The 16,705-nt window shown below is 30.9% G+C and overlaps 1 long non-coding RNA gene across 1 annotated transcript; it reads right to left on the bottom strand.

Moving 5' to 3' along the window:
• Window positions 1–420: 420 nt before the first annotated feature.
• On the bottom strand, window positions 421–11,893 carry LOC143063706 (uncharacterized). Its single transcript, XR_012975080.1, has 5 exons — window positions 11,519–11,893; window positions 11,359–11,376; window positions 5,321–5,452; window positions 2,633–2,686; window positions 421–1,575 (listed from the first exon to the last, which is right to left on the bottom strand). It is a non-coding gene; the product is annotated as an uncharacterized LOC143063706 (long non-coding RNA).
• Between the last annotated feature and the right edge of the window lie 4,812 nt (window positions 11,894–16,705).

Here is a 16,705-nt window from a genome sequence, read left to right as displayed (position 1 = left end):
TGCATATTACGCTTCTTCTACTCAGAATGTAGAAAATCTTATAACCTTTCAATGATTTCAATTGGAAACTTTCCTACGAACAAACGTCCTCAAAATTACTACATCCAAACATCTACATGAACCATTTAATACCCTAAATTTAAATGATTGCGACATACTAATTTTGAACTTAGTTTCTAATTTGAATAACAAATTCAACCATATTCTGATTCAAATTCATACAATTTTGAAATTAATTGCTTACATAAAAAAAGTGCATTAACATTACATATCTGTATGCGTTTGTTTTTGTTTATATCATAGGTGATGGTATATATAGATCAATAGTGGTCCATGTTTCCTCGTGCATTGATACATTAACTGATGTAGGTTGAAACATTATCAATGGCGTCCAGGGCAGTAAGTAAGTAAGTAAAAAAGTAATGTTGTACGGTATCTATTTCAGTTAGTCACATATTTTCTGATTACTTGAAATATAGTATTTGAAAAAAAGTATATATCTAAAAATTTATTTATGAAAAGGTAACTTAATATATTAAAAACAAAACATTAAGTGAAGCAGAAACAACAGTGAAAACTCGGCAAAGTACTAAATGTGTCACCTCGAAAAAAATTTTGCAAGGGATGATGCAATTTGTACGTGTGGTTGATATTTATCAACGCGTTCTCGTACTACCCAATGTTGTGTGCTTAGTGGAGAATCAGCAAATACTAATTTTAGTCTTTTGTTTCACACGGCAGGGGTTCGTTCCAACGACATGTCGCACTCGAGGGCGAACACGCTACCACAAAACTACCAAGGCGGTTGTATGGAATGGAAAAAGAAAGATTGAAAAAATGATGTATTTTCACAATGAAAACATTTTTACTTTAATTTCATGAAAAACAAACAAATTTTCACATTTAAATAAATATTACACACTTAAAAATATATGTATAATACATGTATCATAAATAATCATTTTACAGACCCGCTGTAAGCATAATTTCTAATAAATCAAACTAAAATAAACAAAAACAAAAAAAGGCTTTGAGTAAACCCTCATATTCATACCCTCACTCTCAATCCCATTTGAAAAGATAAGGCGGCTATGGAAATTCTAAAACGCATTCAAATCAGACAATAAAATAGGAAGTAAACAACAGAGAAGTTCTACAGATTTGGTGCAAGTTTCATTTAAATCCTGTCAGATTACGGTTAAAGGAGAGAGTTATTAATCCATGAGAAGAAGCCTACACATAATATCCCACCACCTCTTATAGATTTGGTAGGGTAGGAGTTTTGCTATGGGAAATCACAATAAGCAACGAAAAACAAATTGGATGTGTACAGACAAAAGTGCGAAGAGACAAGTTAACGTTTGGATAAAGTACGTTCACAATGATCACTATATTTGCAGTTCTAAGCCAGTGTAGGAGTATAATAAACTGAATGAAATTGTCAAGTTTCTGTAATATTTAAATATTTGCTTTATCCTTTGGAAGTATTTTCTCAGGTATATATCTGTATACATGTTTTTTGAGATTCCATTGTTCTTAATTCTATTGTATACAGGATTCAACTTGATTCCGCATCTGGAATTAAAGAAACCCACAATCAATCATAATTCGATATCCATTCATTTATGTACTTTTATTATATACTAGTTGTAACAAAGGTATACATAAGCAAATTAGCATTACTATTTTAAAAGCTCATTAACCTTCTTGGAAATAAAATAAAAGTATAATGGGAGTATCAATACCAAACGTGATTATTGGCTAATCCTCATGACTTTCGTTGATTGGGATATTACGTCGTTTCAATTTGGAACATAGTGTTACAATTTTAGAAGCTCATTAATTTTCTATCAATACTTAACTAATATAATAGGAATCGGATTTTCCAAGTGTGATAAGGCATTGATTAACTCTGAGTTTGACATAAAATTAACTCGTTGACATGTTGTGTCTCTTCTTCGTTGTCTTAGACACACGCGTGTTACATTAATTAATAAATTGTCCTGAGCATTTCAGACAAAGTAATCAGGCAATCAATAATTTGTAATAACCAAATATTTATATATTTATCTAATTTTTTTTTATAAAAATAATGCAATAGCTTATGCCCATGGAATCAACATATGTTATGATAGTCACGTTTCTGCTCTGGCATGCATGATTAAAGCGATTTCAGCTTTTCTGTTTTGAAACTAAAAATTGTACACACGCTTAGCTTAATATTCATAATGATATAAATACCTATCAGGATTTTTTTTTAAAATTTATTATATGTTTTAGCATTGTATGCTTTGATACATTTTAAAGCTAAGTCTTGACTTAAAAATTCAACTTACTGTCCGGTGTGAGCCAAGACTCCGTGTTGAAGGCAGTAATTTGGCCTACGTGTATACATAATGGTGTACTTTTACAGATTGTAACTTGGATGGAGAGATGTCTCATTGGCACTCATACCACATATTCTTATATTTAATTAATCTTTAAGTGACACATGAATACAAATGTTATGCTTTAGTTGCTCATTTATAAATCAAACTTAAATTTATAATAATACGTTCCGTGTACTTTGTAGAATGTATCTTTATCATTTCATAAACAATTTTTTTAAAAAAGATATCCAGAAAGTACTTACTCTTAAATATTGTTCCGGCCCAACAGTTTCATAAACCAACCGTAATCGTCAAACCTTAAAAGAGAATATATCCATGAGCAGATTTAAAAACAATTATTCTTGAATTCCATACTTGGTCAGTAAAAACTCTCAAAAGCATTGAATTAGAAAAAAAGATACAAAGTAAACACTATCATTTGGTGTTAAAAAAATATCTGAAAACCAGTAAGCTGTGTAGGAAGATGATTACCCGTTTTTTGAAAAAAAGTCATAAAAGTCATAAATCGTTTGAGAGAAAACAAATCCGGGTTACAAACTAAAACCGAGGGAAACACATCAACTATAAGAGGAAAAAAACGAAACACTGAAGTGCAACAAAAACAAACGACATTGCAACACATACAGAAACGAACTATTAGATACACATGCCATTTTCCTGACTTGCTACAAGACATTTTAAGAAAACATTGTGGGTTGAACATGGTTTTGTGGCTAAGCCAAACCTCGCGCTGAGATAACAAGAGATGCAAAAAAAATATTAGGTTTGTAAGTAGCTCCAAATTTCACTTTTAAAAAGCTATTCTCTGGTTCACGAGGAAAACTTGAACAAAAAAAATTGAAACACATCACTGTCGTTTCATTGAACGGAAATTGGGGAGGGGTGTTCACAATTTAATTCTTACAAGAACTCTGATAAAACATATACATGTACATTGAGAACATGGCTGAGATTTTATAAGTTCATATTTAAAACGAGAAAAAGTATAAGAGAGGCGAACTATTCCAAAGGGACTGAAACTCGGAAGTCGAAAAAAAAAACCGACAACGCTATGGCAATATAAGAGAAAAAGACTGAAAGACGAACAATAGTACACAAAACACAGCATAGAAAACCAAAGACTGAGCGCCACGAACCCAACTAAAAACCGGTGGTGATCTCAGGTGCCCCGGAAGGAGAAAGAGATCCTTCCCCACATGTGTCGCCTGACAAGTTGCTCATGTAAGTACATACCCAGTGATAAGTATAGTAATATAAGTCACATGACATTATGTAGGTAAATTTTAAGACAAGTGTTATGATTTTTGAAATGGAAATGAATGAAAGCAATTTATCACACCATTATAACTTTTAGAAAGATTCTCTTTCGTTTGGCTTAACGTTTTTTTTTCTTCTAAATTACATTCAAAGGAAAACTTCCGCTTCAATAATTGCAAAGAAGTATATACTATTACTGAATTTAATTCATTTAAAGTACTAAAAGTCATGCATAAAGTCTTGATTGTAAAGATAGTTGATTGTGAAGCATACAGGAAAGGTCAGAGACGTGCTGATAAACAAATCAACTAAGTTTGTTAACATCATGACAATTTACCGTAGAATTTATCACACTGCAAGTATGCTTCGTTACAGTTAAGTCTCTGATTAAAATTCTATTATCCTTTATAACTTTTCATACGTATGAACTATATTCACTTCATTTAGTTTGTATTACAAATACGGATAATGAGTCTCTTTGCTGAAGACCGTACAGAGACCTGTAGTTGCTTGTATCTTCTCGTTTGAACTCTGGTATATATAGTTGTCTCATTTGCAATCATACCGCAACTCCATATTTTGCCGCCACGAATTAGCCAATAGAGCTGTGTGGAGTTAAAACACACACAAATCAATCTCCTAATTTTTATATAGAAAAAGCAGCAATTATTTATCTTTTTAATGTTTTGTTAAACACATCAAGCTGTACAATATTATAAATAGGACGTTTCAAACTGTAGCATTCTAGGTGTAGTTTCTCAAGTGTGTGAATGTAAATGAAATTCACAACAGCGCTAGCTAGCCTGAATGATTTGATGGTTTAATGGCATTACAATATTCACAATATATGGTATGCAAAAATAAATTCTGTTTCAGATCTTTCTATAAAAAGACGATAAATTTCCGCACTTTTTGTAAATTTAAATGCTTGTAGTACTATTCCATACACGTAATTTTCATAGTACTGAATTTGTACTTCAAGTTGTTTCACACTTTTATTGTTTAGTACAACTATTTGCACCTGTCCACTCCATTTGAAAACAGTATCATATATTTCTTGTACCTTCAAAGTACTATAAATAATGGAGGTACTACATATTCAGTACTGTGAAAATATTGTACTAAAAAGTAAAAAAAAGTACACACTCATTCAAAAAGCAGCTGTGTAGTCTAGAATGTGTAACACTATTATATCGCAAGTGTAATTCTTGTTCATTGATGAAAGCCTGTACGGTGACCTGTAGTTGCTAAAATCCACGACATTTGTTCTTTGCTATATCAAATCTGTTGCAGCACCTCCCTAGATATGAGGTAGAAGGAATCAGTCACGAGGATAAGCATTGTTTAATAAATTGCTTATAAAGTCCATCGGTAAATATCTATATTCTTCCATTTATACCAAGTGTATAATCAAAACTTTTCTTTATTAGGCTTCTTGTAAAATTTGATAAATATAAAAATAAGAAGATGTCATATGATTGTCAATGAGAAAACTCTCCATCAGAGACCAAATGATGTAGAAATTAAAAAAAAATATATAGAATATAATATAACTTGATTTCTAAAATGTCTTGATGCGTGTTTCCCGAATTCATAGGTCAAACATCCGATCAAACATGTGATACGCATTATTCATGTAAAAGTATGAAAGCAAATAAAATGAGTATACTTACGAGATGCCCCGTAAATCTGAACTATATGGATGAAATGGTCGCTTAGAATTTCTTTTGTAAGGATTTATACTTCGTTTTGACCAAGGTCCTAAATATCTTTGAGGGCACTCTGCAGGACAGCCGTTTCCATTACTGAAAAAAACATATAAAAGTTAATCAATACCATATGAGTGAAAGGTACTGTAGGATATATGTCAATGAAACAGTAATGCAACGACACAATAAAAATGAAGACATAACGAGAAGATTCTGAAAATTTTACACAATCGTTCAGATGTCATTATTTAAAATTAGGATATTCTTTGCAACTTGAAATGTTATGACTTGTATTTTTAGCTTTTTAGCCGGAGCTACAATAGAAAATTTGGTTGGATAAATAATTAAAATTTTTTAAATTTTTTAAACTTTGTTTAGAATAAGGTTCAGTTCACAAATTGATTTAAGAAGCTTTGTTAGAAATAAAAATTCGAAGATTAACTGACAAACATCATGACTAAAAAAAATCCACAAAACACCAAAAAACAAAAAGACAAACAAGTAAATACATAGAAAACCAAAGACTGAGGAGTGTTGCCAATGTGTTTCAGAAAAGTTTAGAACGGATGATGACGTCAAATGCTAAGTGGATGTTATACCTAAGATTTTTTCCAATATAAGCTGAAAGAGCATGTTTGTCTCTTTTCGTTTTATGTTTACATCGAAATTGTAACGGTTTTAGCTTTATGTGACTATAAATAGGAACATTTAAATATATCAGACATGCTAAGTGATTGATTCTACTCTTGTATCAAAATTTGACAGTAATCTTTTAAATTATATATACAAGTATATTATTCTGTTTATTAGTGATTTGTCGAAATCTTATAACGTCCTATTAAGCTATCAGTATCTCGGACTATGTATGAATACATTGTTTTTGCCAACCCTTAATCAAGTCACGATGTTTAGGGTTAAATAAAAATCTCATGTATTTGTCTTAAAACTATAGGAACAAATATTTACGGTATAATAGATAAAATATTATGCAATTTTAGTATGGTAACAATATATAAACAATTTATTTGTGAATGCTAGTTATAAAGAGAAGTATAACTACTGGAATTTAAAAATGCATCCATTAGTTACATTCAGGCGTGATATTCAGAAATTTATAATATTAGAAAGATTTTTGGAGTTCCTTTTGAAAAATAGTCATTCGTTTATAGGTGGATTCAAGCAATCTTTATTTGCCTTTGTAAAATATCTATCATTGTTTGTTGTCAAGAATTGTCGATGATATTGTATCAACACGAATTGAAAAAGCATAGAAAAATATACCGTTCCTTTCATTTTCTACTATATTTCTTTTAAAAATTTCAATATCAATGTAATAAAAAAAAAAACTTTTTCAAATATCAAAATATCGACAAAATATTCAATTCGCGGCCGAACTACAAGGAAAATTAAATCAGGCACAACGCGCATCCGTGAATTAATGTTTTATTCGGTCTATAAACACGACCATTACACTGATTATTAATGATATTCGCTTTAATGTGTGAATGGAAAGAGTAAATATGAATTTTTCAGTTTACTGGATTTATAAACGAGGTTTCAAAATCAAATGTGTATTGAAGCCCATTTTAAAGCATTTAAGACTTCAATTGCATGGTTATGGTTTTAAAAAGGGATTTTATTTGTTCTTTCAAAACTTGGAAATACTTATCTCTTTTTAATTTCATAATTACATTTGTTAGTAGTTTTTTTCTTCAGATTTATATAAATTATATTTGTTATGTCAAATTGAATCCCTCATATACGTTATTTTCTTATAAAATTAAATTTCTACTATAGATAATCTTTAATACAAGAATCTGCGTCCATGAAGCACTTAAACTATCTTGACCAAGACATTAAATTTGACACAGGACGGACAAACGGACAGTCGGGTGAACGAACATACTGGAACAATTGTGCGTCCTACAATGGAAGGCGGGAAATATTAAATGTAATATGCTTTCAGTCCAAAAGTCAGACACATCTTCCTGAAATAATTTTAATTAGGCACCATATGTGGGAGGCAAAACTTTGAAAAATGAACACCCCAAATTGTTCGGAACATCAAAACCAAAAATGCCAATGACAAGAAGATTGAGTATTGCAATATTTGTCACATTAACATTTTAATGATTATACAGACTCGTTGCAGTACTACACATTTAACCAGCTTATAGTAGTCAGTGCTAACGAAAAAAAATTATGATTTCAACTCCATCAAGGCTGACCAATGCAAACGACTCATAATTGTATGTCGGTTATGGAAAACAACCTCATCATAGATACCAGGAAGGTACGAAGTGCAGAGCATTTGGGAACAAAGTTTCGTTAGGTTTTGATTAATACCGCTAAGGTTCTCTAAAATTCTTAGTATTTCGAAAATCAATGTGTGAGCAAAACAAACAGACACAATAGGTAAAAACGTCAAAAATTGGTGTACAGCAGTCAACATTGTAATATAATCTTAATCACTATAAAACAAACTATTATCCGGTAACATGAACATAGGATATATACATATTTAGTTTGATTTTTTCTTGAATAGCTTCAAATAAAGATTAATGACATTAAAAGGAATTTGATCTGTCCCAAGTCAGCCGCCGATAGTTCAGTGGTTGCGGTTGATGTATGTCTGTCATATTTGAGAAGAATATAAGGGAACTACATTTAACTTCAAGGGGTTTAGGAGGGGGGCATTTATTTTCTAAAAAATATTCTGATTCCCAATTTGACGAAAAATAATATTCTGGTCAAGCGGATGACAAATCAAATTATTCTGAATGCAGAAAAAAATAATTTGATTGATAGCATTGAAAAACTAAATAAATTTGTAAAACAATTCTGATTTTGAAAAAAAAATACCCCCACACCCTTGAAGTTGCTCCCTAATAAACAGAATCAGAATGTATTTGCTTTTTTTGAAGATGGAGAATAACAGAGCCAATATTGTAATATATATATATATATACTGACTGGTATTAAGAGAGAGAACAAACTGTTTAAAAGATCTTAAAGGGGAAAACGGGTAAGTAAAGGGTCATTACAAATGCTTGATAAGAATATAAGATGAGTCGAACACATAGATAAGGTATACGTCTCATGTCAGAGAAAGAAACTCTATTTATAAGCCGCTTTGAAAAAAAGAAAGCGTCACTTTTAAAAGTTGTCAAAAAGAGTGAAAAATCAAATAATTAAACCGATAGAATCTTTGTTTCCAATTATTTAAGGTCAAAATGTCATGCAATATAATTAAACAATCAATATCTTTTGCTTTCAAAATGTTGAGCTAATTCATAATTTTCGGGACTATTTTTCAGGCTTTGTTATATATAGTGTGAAATGATTAACCGGTAATGGGAACATTAAAATAAATGAGTATTTCACAAAAGATGTAGTGTTTTAATACCGTAAACACGTATAATGCCACTGAAACCAGTACAATACAGATTGTCTAAGGATATATGTAAAGAAATTTGTGTTTTCAAATTATTAACTTGAAAATGTTGAGCTTTTAATGTGACATTTCGAATGTGGTATTCACTACTTATGAGATATTCGTGGAATTTCTCAATGAGACAACTTCCACCCTACCCAACCCCAAACAAAAAGATAGTAAACAATTTTTCTAAATATAACCAAGTGCGCAAACAACATGACTAACCATAAATCTAATATCAGTCTACTGTAGAAATACAGTAAATAAAATTAACAAATTTCCCAAAAGACACGCAAGCGACAAAAAATTCCTAAAAATGACACCTAAACATGAGGAAATGACTACTAATGAAATTCATACTGCAACTAGAACACTTCCTGTAGTAAAAAAGCCATATTTCGTGCAATGTCGATTTCATGCCATGTTACGTTTCCTTTTAACTTGGGGTTCGTTCAGGGATAAGAAAAACAGCAAGTTTTATTTTTTGTGTTAGTTTACTCAGAAATATAATTGTAGCAATTTTAAGCTGGAGCATAAAAACAATAAAAAGTACAAAAGTTTCATTTAAAGAAATATCTAAATAGGAGTGAATGGTTCTATATATACATGAATATTATGTAAATGTGTTACCTTTCGGAAGATGAGATGTATTCCTATAACCAAGATGTTTCATTTTATTTTCAACTCGCATATCAATATTTATAGAACTTTAGCGTTAAATGCTAATAATTTCATTCACATTATAGTTCTTGAATGGGGCGAAGGATGATGTAGAAATTTGGACTGCCCCATCAGGTTATTTTTATGCGCATCATGAGGTCCGGGGACACATCTATCGTCCTATGAATGGAGTCCATATTGTGGACAGTGTAGAACTTGCAATTGTTTTTCATACACCTTCCAAGTTTATTTTTTTATATTTTATGAATACAATAGTAAGTAAGGGGATGAAATAACATGTAAAAACAATTTGGGGCATAATTTTATAGGCTAAGAAGTGAATGATTTGGTCAAGTTTGAAAAGGTCAAAATTAGTATGTCCGAAGCTGCCACATTAGTAACATACAATTATCAATATTTTAGTTAGAGCCGGTAGTATAATTTGTCCCAAAAGAAGTCCACTACTCTGTAAAAAATCTTTTTTTATATATCACAGTTTAGATTTTTTTTAATTTGATTAAAATAATGACACGAAATTAATGTGTTCTCGGGCCTAAGGTGATCCCGGAATTACAGAGTCATCTTTGTCTATTGTAGTCGATAGTTTATCAGCTATAAAATCGACGGATTGGTACAATGTATTATATCAGACTTAAATATTTACTACGTGCTTTTTGAAATAAATTGAATAGTTTCCTCGTGACGAGAAGTATGAGGAGGGCGGGTTCAAACTAGTTAAACTAATTGATCGCTGTGCGTACAGTGGCAAATACTTCACGAATAATCAGGAAGATATCTTTAACAAGTTAGCTAAATGCATAGACTGAAAATTGTCTTAACGTTTTATTGAATTATACCACACACTGAAGCAGTGAATACTTCAAGGATGGTACCAAAAGCGATGGAGAGTCCAGGAACAGCAAAGACTGTTACCAAGTCGTTACTTGACAATTTTGACAATACATATTAATAATTTTTGCATATTCCGAAGTAATACTAAATACTTTTCGGATGGAAACAACCTATGCGAAGCAATACCAAGCATGTTCAGTTATAAAACGTAAGAATTCACATTCAGTAAGAACGACACGTATCATAGCAAGCAAACAACATCAATGCATATGTACAAAAGAAACAACGAAAACACAACGAAAACACATAACAAATACTAATTTCTTTGCTTATCCAATCTTTACAGGTCAAAGTGTGCGTGTTATAGAGGATATATCTAAATTATCAGTATATAGAATGAGTCAGAAAACTTTTTAAGCTTATGCGTACAAATACTGTGACTTCAAGATGGAGAACTTTTGCTGTTCCTTTGTTATTGTACATGCTTTTTGCTGTGCGTATACTGAATTTGTGTCATGAATGGATACCCCATATCCTTTGTTTTAATATTATATATATAAATTCTATAACTGATTGTATCCTAGTCAATTGCAATCTGGGGAGTAGTGGTCTTATTGGCATTCATACCATATATATTTATTTTTATACTGGGCAAAGACGAGCCTATGATAAAGATTTTTAAATGATGAAACTATTTTTTAAGACTTTTGAGTCCAAGAACGAAAAAGATATACCTGTAACTCAACAACTTTGTGTTCGAAGTTATCTAGGTTTAAACTTATGAAACTAATAAAAGTCATGTTTGAAGTGAGATATGTCTACTTGAAAATGAGAAAAATGACAATCATGGAAGTAAGCAATACTAAGTAAGAAATGTTATTATAACATTGAAATGAAAAAATGGAAAATTAAATGTTATTGCCATTTTTTTTTAATTATGCTGTTAATGCATGTTAACTTACTAATCTAATTTTGTTATTATGTTTCATAAATTAATATAATATTGAAAAATACATGCAGAGAGTTTTTCATATAAAATCAAAAAGAGGCTTACCTGAATGGTGTCAGTATGCTTGAAAAAATATATACAGTTAGCACTGTGTAGAATATTAAAAAAAAAGAAACAGAATCCGAAACAATTAAAGGAACATTTCATTGAAAATACATAATTTTGACACTTTAAGAAACCAACCAAAAAAAATAAATATACTTACTTACAAATGTACTCACAAATAGCCAACAATTTTGGGTCCGTAGTTTGAGTTGCAGCACTACTATTTATACATAATAATGTTGTTAAAAATACCACATAAATTGAAAAGTTTATATTCATATTTTGTATTTCGTACGGCAGTTAGTTCACTATATGTTGAAGTCTCAAAGAATCACCACTCTGGCATTGATCTTTTATAATTTTCAGGAATTAACTGTTCCCCAAAGCAACCAATCAGAATCTCAGACACAGACTATGTGGATGATAATTAAGATACCTAAAATCAATGTTTTCTTCTGAGAAATGGTTTCAAAATATTTATATATGAAATAATATATCCTTTTTCGTTTGATTTCTTCAGTATCATCACTAAGAAACTAAATGAGAATAAACCTTACTGACAGTTCTTTTCTGTATAGACTTTTAATACATTAAAGGTGTAAACAAAGATAAATTTAAGGACCTATCGCGATGAGTTTACGTCCAAATAATTACAATCATGATCATGATGTTACAAATGTTTGGACGTCGTGGGAGAGATTTGTTAGTGCAGCTAATGTTTGACAGTGTGGGGGAGGTTTTTTGGTCTGTATACGTGATAATAAGATATCATGAGTGGGATAAATTAGAGGCTTAATTCAGTGATAAACATTTGTTAATGACTTATTTGTACTTGATATTTGAAAAAAAATAAATAAATAGAGAATTATCATGTTTTGATGAAAAAGATGAAAACATGTTGATTTAAACCATTACCGAATATATATTGAAGCAAAAGAAATACATCCATTTGAATTTGGTTTTATTTTATCGGTTTAGTTTTGTTTTCTTTGGTAGAAAAACAAAACTAAAAATTTACAATTTAAATATATTTCTAGTTATTCAGAACAATAAACAAGGATGGAATTTCATGACGTCATTCTAGAATTACGTTGCAAGTTCTTGTCTTGCCGTGACGTAATATTGTAAATGCAAACTCCATGTTAATTGAGTTGTTTTTCCTAATATGATTGTATGTTTAACAACTGTTTTAAAACTTTGCGCTCATCGATGGTTTATACACGATGTTTACGCTATTAATCATTAAGATTTGACTTTTTATGCATTTACAAATGTCACGTTAATTTCTGCATCTAAGAATAAAAGCAATAACGATAATTGTCGAAGAGATAATGAAGTGAAGGACAAGGTTCACGAAAGCCCGCGTATAACTGTTCCTATTCTATTGTTTTTGTTTTTTTTTTATAATCGGGCAAAAAGGTTTCAAAATTCACAACGAAATAGTTGAAATATTAGTATAATTATAAACCAAAAAACTTATTTTTACCTTTCACTTATACATTATGATGTTGTGACCTCGTAATAATGGAGTATGGTCTTTTGTCACAAACTAAACACCGTGGGAAACATCAGATTTAGAAGGAAATCAACGGAACAGCAGAAACACTGAACTGCAACAAAAAAAAACAAAAAAACAAAAAAACAAAAAAACAAAAAAAGCCAACATCCACAGAAACGGACTATTTGATAACAAATTTCCAACTTGATACAGAACATTTTTTTTCAGACAAGCTTTTTTTCGGCGAAAAACAATCTATTTGTTTGGCGACAAGTCGAAAACCATTTTTTTCTTTCAATTTAAGCATTACATATGGTGGCAGCTGAGGGTGAAACAAACATTTTTTTTCAATTTTTTTTTTTATTTTCTCTCTCCAAAAACTGGAAACAAACTTTTTATCCTAAAAAAAATCCATAGCACCCCTCCCCCCGAAAATCAAATGGTTACAGCCGTAAAAAAAACAGTTCATCTATGTGACGAAGTATAATTTTCATCGATAAAAGAAATTATGCACTCATAAGTTACAATCTGCAACGAAAACCTCAGTCATATATCTGTGTATTATAATTGAAATAAAACGTATATTTCGTCACTATTAGCAAATGTCCGTCATTTTCATTTGTCACATGAAGGCATTTAGCGCAATTATAATCATTTAACACTTAAACGTTACTTTGCATTTTTTGCAAAAACAATCAATTACAAAGTTAAACCTTAGTTACTATATTACATAAATATCCGGAGAAGGGATGTTATTGCTTATGTGACAACTATTTACCATATTCGAAATGACGTGGACGTAAGCAACTACAGTTTACCGTACAGCTATTAACATAGAACAACAACCATACTGTGTACTTAGCAAAAAAGGGTTTCGATTTGATGGAATGTTAAAGATTTCAAACAAGAAATCCTATTTAAAGCGAGAAAAATAAATAAACGAAAAGCAAATATGACAAATAACAGCTAACGATCACCACAGAATTACAGGATTCAAGCCCTTACTTGCAACAGACACAAACAGAATGTGGCTGGGTTAAAAAAATGTTTGTGAGCGTTCAACCTCTCCCTTGGGGGAAGTAATGTTACAGCACAACACAAGAACACATTTTTAATACAGTTGGAAATAGCTTGGCTCATCAGGTAGGCACAAAGCGCAAACATACAACTAACTTAAATACAAAAGAAGCAAAATACCTATCTAAAAGTACTCACAGTTAGAAAAATAAAAAGTAAACCGCGGGTCAAAAGACATCTGACTTTATTAATGAGGTGACTTTTGAATTGATGTCAAAATGTATATATAAAACGAAAATGTGGTATGATTGCCAATGAGACAACTCTCCACAAGAGACCAAATGACAAAAATTAGCATCAGTACTATAGGACCTTGTTTATGCCCTTATATAGAAAAATGAAGTGAAGTGAGGTACATTTGTATGGACAAAACGGGACACATACATAGAAAAAATACAAATTATCACTGAACCGGGCTTTTATTATTGTTCTCCAAAATATGTGTCTCTGCAGGTTCTTCAACAATAAAAGAATTATTCATACCTACAACAAGGTCAAGACGGCCCCTGGCGTCGATACTTTAAAGCATTGTACTGTGAATAAATTTCAAAGTCACAAAAAATACACTTGAGGTATTTGTACGTGTGTCTCAGTCTTAAGTTTTCTATGTTGTGTTTTTGTAAACTGTTATTTGTTTTTGGTCATTTTTCTATTTTACCAATGACATTGTCAGTTTGTTTTCGACGTATGAGCATGCATATCCCTCTGTTACCTTTCGCCTCTCTTTTTAAGCTTTTTATATAAAAAATAAAGCTAGATAAAAAATATAAAAATCAAGCAGAAAGACAAAATCATCAATATCGAAAGTGTAATTATTTTGACTTCTTCAGAATCTAATTTAAAAACTTGCTTATTTCACATGTAAATTTCAAAATGAAACATTTGATCTTTCGCATGAATATGTAATTAAATAGTTCTTCTTGCACTTGGTATAATATTGGTTGCTTTAAGATTGTTTAAGATTCTTTAAAGGGCAATTGGGTATGTTTTCTGCATTATTCTGCTTTCAGGTTTTCATAAAGACAAACAAGTCGACTCCAGCGTTAATAATTATCTCGAATACGTTATTGCCAATAGTAAATTTGTCACGAAATCAAAAAGACAAAAACAAAATAAAAAATAAAAAACACAAAACCAAGTAGTGTTCCGTTATAGCAGTTAAAACGGCATCGGTGTTCGAGCAAAAAGGTCAATGAGCAAGGATTTTATCACAGAACATCTCGTTTTCTCGCTCTCAAAAAGTAAAAATAAAAAACATTCATTGCAATTTCACATATGATACAGGATGGTCTTGATCTATCGATTATAAATACTGACGTTGTGTATCAATTTAATTACATTGTACCTTTGCAGTTTTCTTTTTATTCATCGGTAAAAGTTGTGGTCCCTTGTGTCTAGTTGTTATCTTGAAATGATATATACGTAAAACAGTTTCCTATTCTTTACAAGTGTGGACACAGACGTGTGCTGTCCGATTGGCGAATTTTTGGGTTTGGTTCTGCAGAGTACCTGCAGGCGAAGATGCCATTAAAAAAAATTATATTGTGATTTCAGCTGGTGTGCGAATATGGACACTGTTTTACGTTAAAATGGATAAACATATACTCAAGGAAGTAACAACACATTAACAATGAAGAACAACTATCAGTAGAAACACATGAAAATCACAATGACTGATGTGGTTCTTCAAATGTGTCCCATATTTAACGTCTGTTTGAACTTGTCAGTTTCGTCCAGTTTACACTGGTTAATATGTGATCATCTACAATGGGACTCATCAGTAGGCTTTGCAATGCCATATATGTTGACATGCCAATAGACTATTATATTCGAATCGAAAAGAGAAAATTACGATGTTTCTTTTAATTAGGCTAAAAGGCACAAGTTTTTAAAGGAAAGACATAAAATTGTATTAAAATTGTTAAAACTAATGAAATTGAAATGAACAGATAGATGTTGTGGGATTAAATTTGTCCTTTTAAAAAGTTACTTTTTTTTTTTTTTTTTTTTTAATGAATCTGAATTAAGGACTTCACTTGGTTCGCACTAAATTTTCCAGTGTCACATAACAAAATAGTTCAAAATGACGTTATACATGTTTTGGTTGTTGCTTACAATGACGTCAATTGTCTAATACTAAAGTATGATACAACTCATTAATGGTATTAAGTATTTAATACCTTTGTAGGAACATTAATTGATACATAAACTGGTTAAATTAATATTGAATGATCATTATCCTGTTTAGAAGATAAAAAAAAGAGGACACGCATCATTGTTTTATATGCTTAATTGATGTATTATTGCTTTTGATCTTAAATTTACACGAGGAATATGTATGTCAGTGGTAATTTAGAGTTAGATACATTTACAGTAATGCATTCACTTTGGAATAACTAAGTCAAAATACTCATTACATTAATCATTTTAGTTCCATTTACTTTTCAAAATTAATTAAAAAACTAGACAAAGTGATGCCCCCGCACTCCACTCTGAAGGAACTGTATTATAACAGAGTCAATGTAGGACTTTCTTTGAGATATTATTGTGTCTGGGAGCCAAAATTGATGCCCCCCTGCAGATGCAAAGTGTTATCTTAAAATAACTATAACATTTAACCGCTTAAACCCCAAAAATGTCTAAGTTAATCTATCTCCCAAAAGAGCAAATATTATCAAAAATCAAAACCCTGACCACATGCACACCTTCAATATATGTAAAAACAGCCAGAAAAGTGAAAACTTCCTAGCATTCAATTTGCAGGCGAAGTTA

The sequence above is a fragment of the Mytilus galloprovincialis genome, chromosome 2, assembly GCF_965363235.1.
Source record: "Mytilus galloprovincialis chromosome 2, xbMytGall1.hap1.1, whole genome shotgun sequence".
NCBI lineage: Eukaryota > Metazoa > Mollusca > Bivalvia > Mytilida > Mytilidae > Mytilus > Mytilus galloprovincialis.
This window is presented reverse-complemented; position numbering and strand designations above follow the sequence as displayed.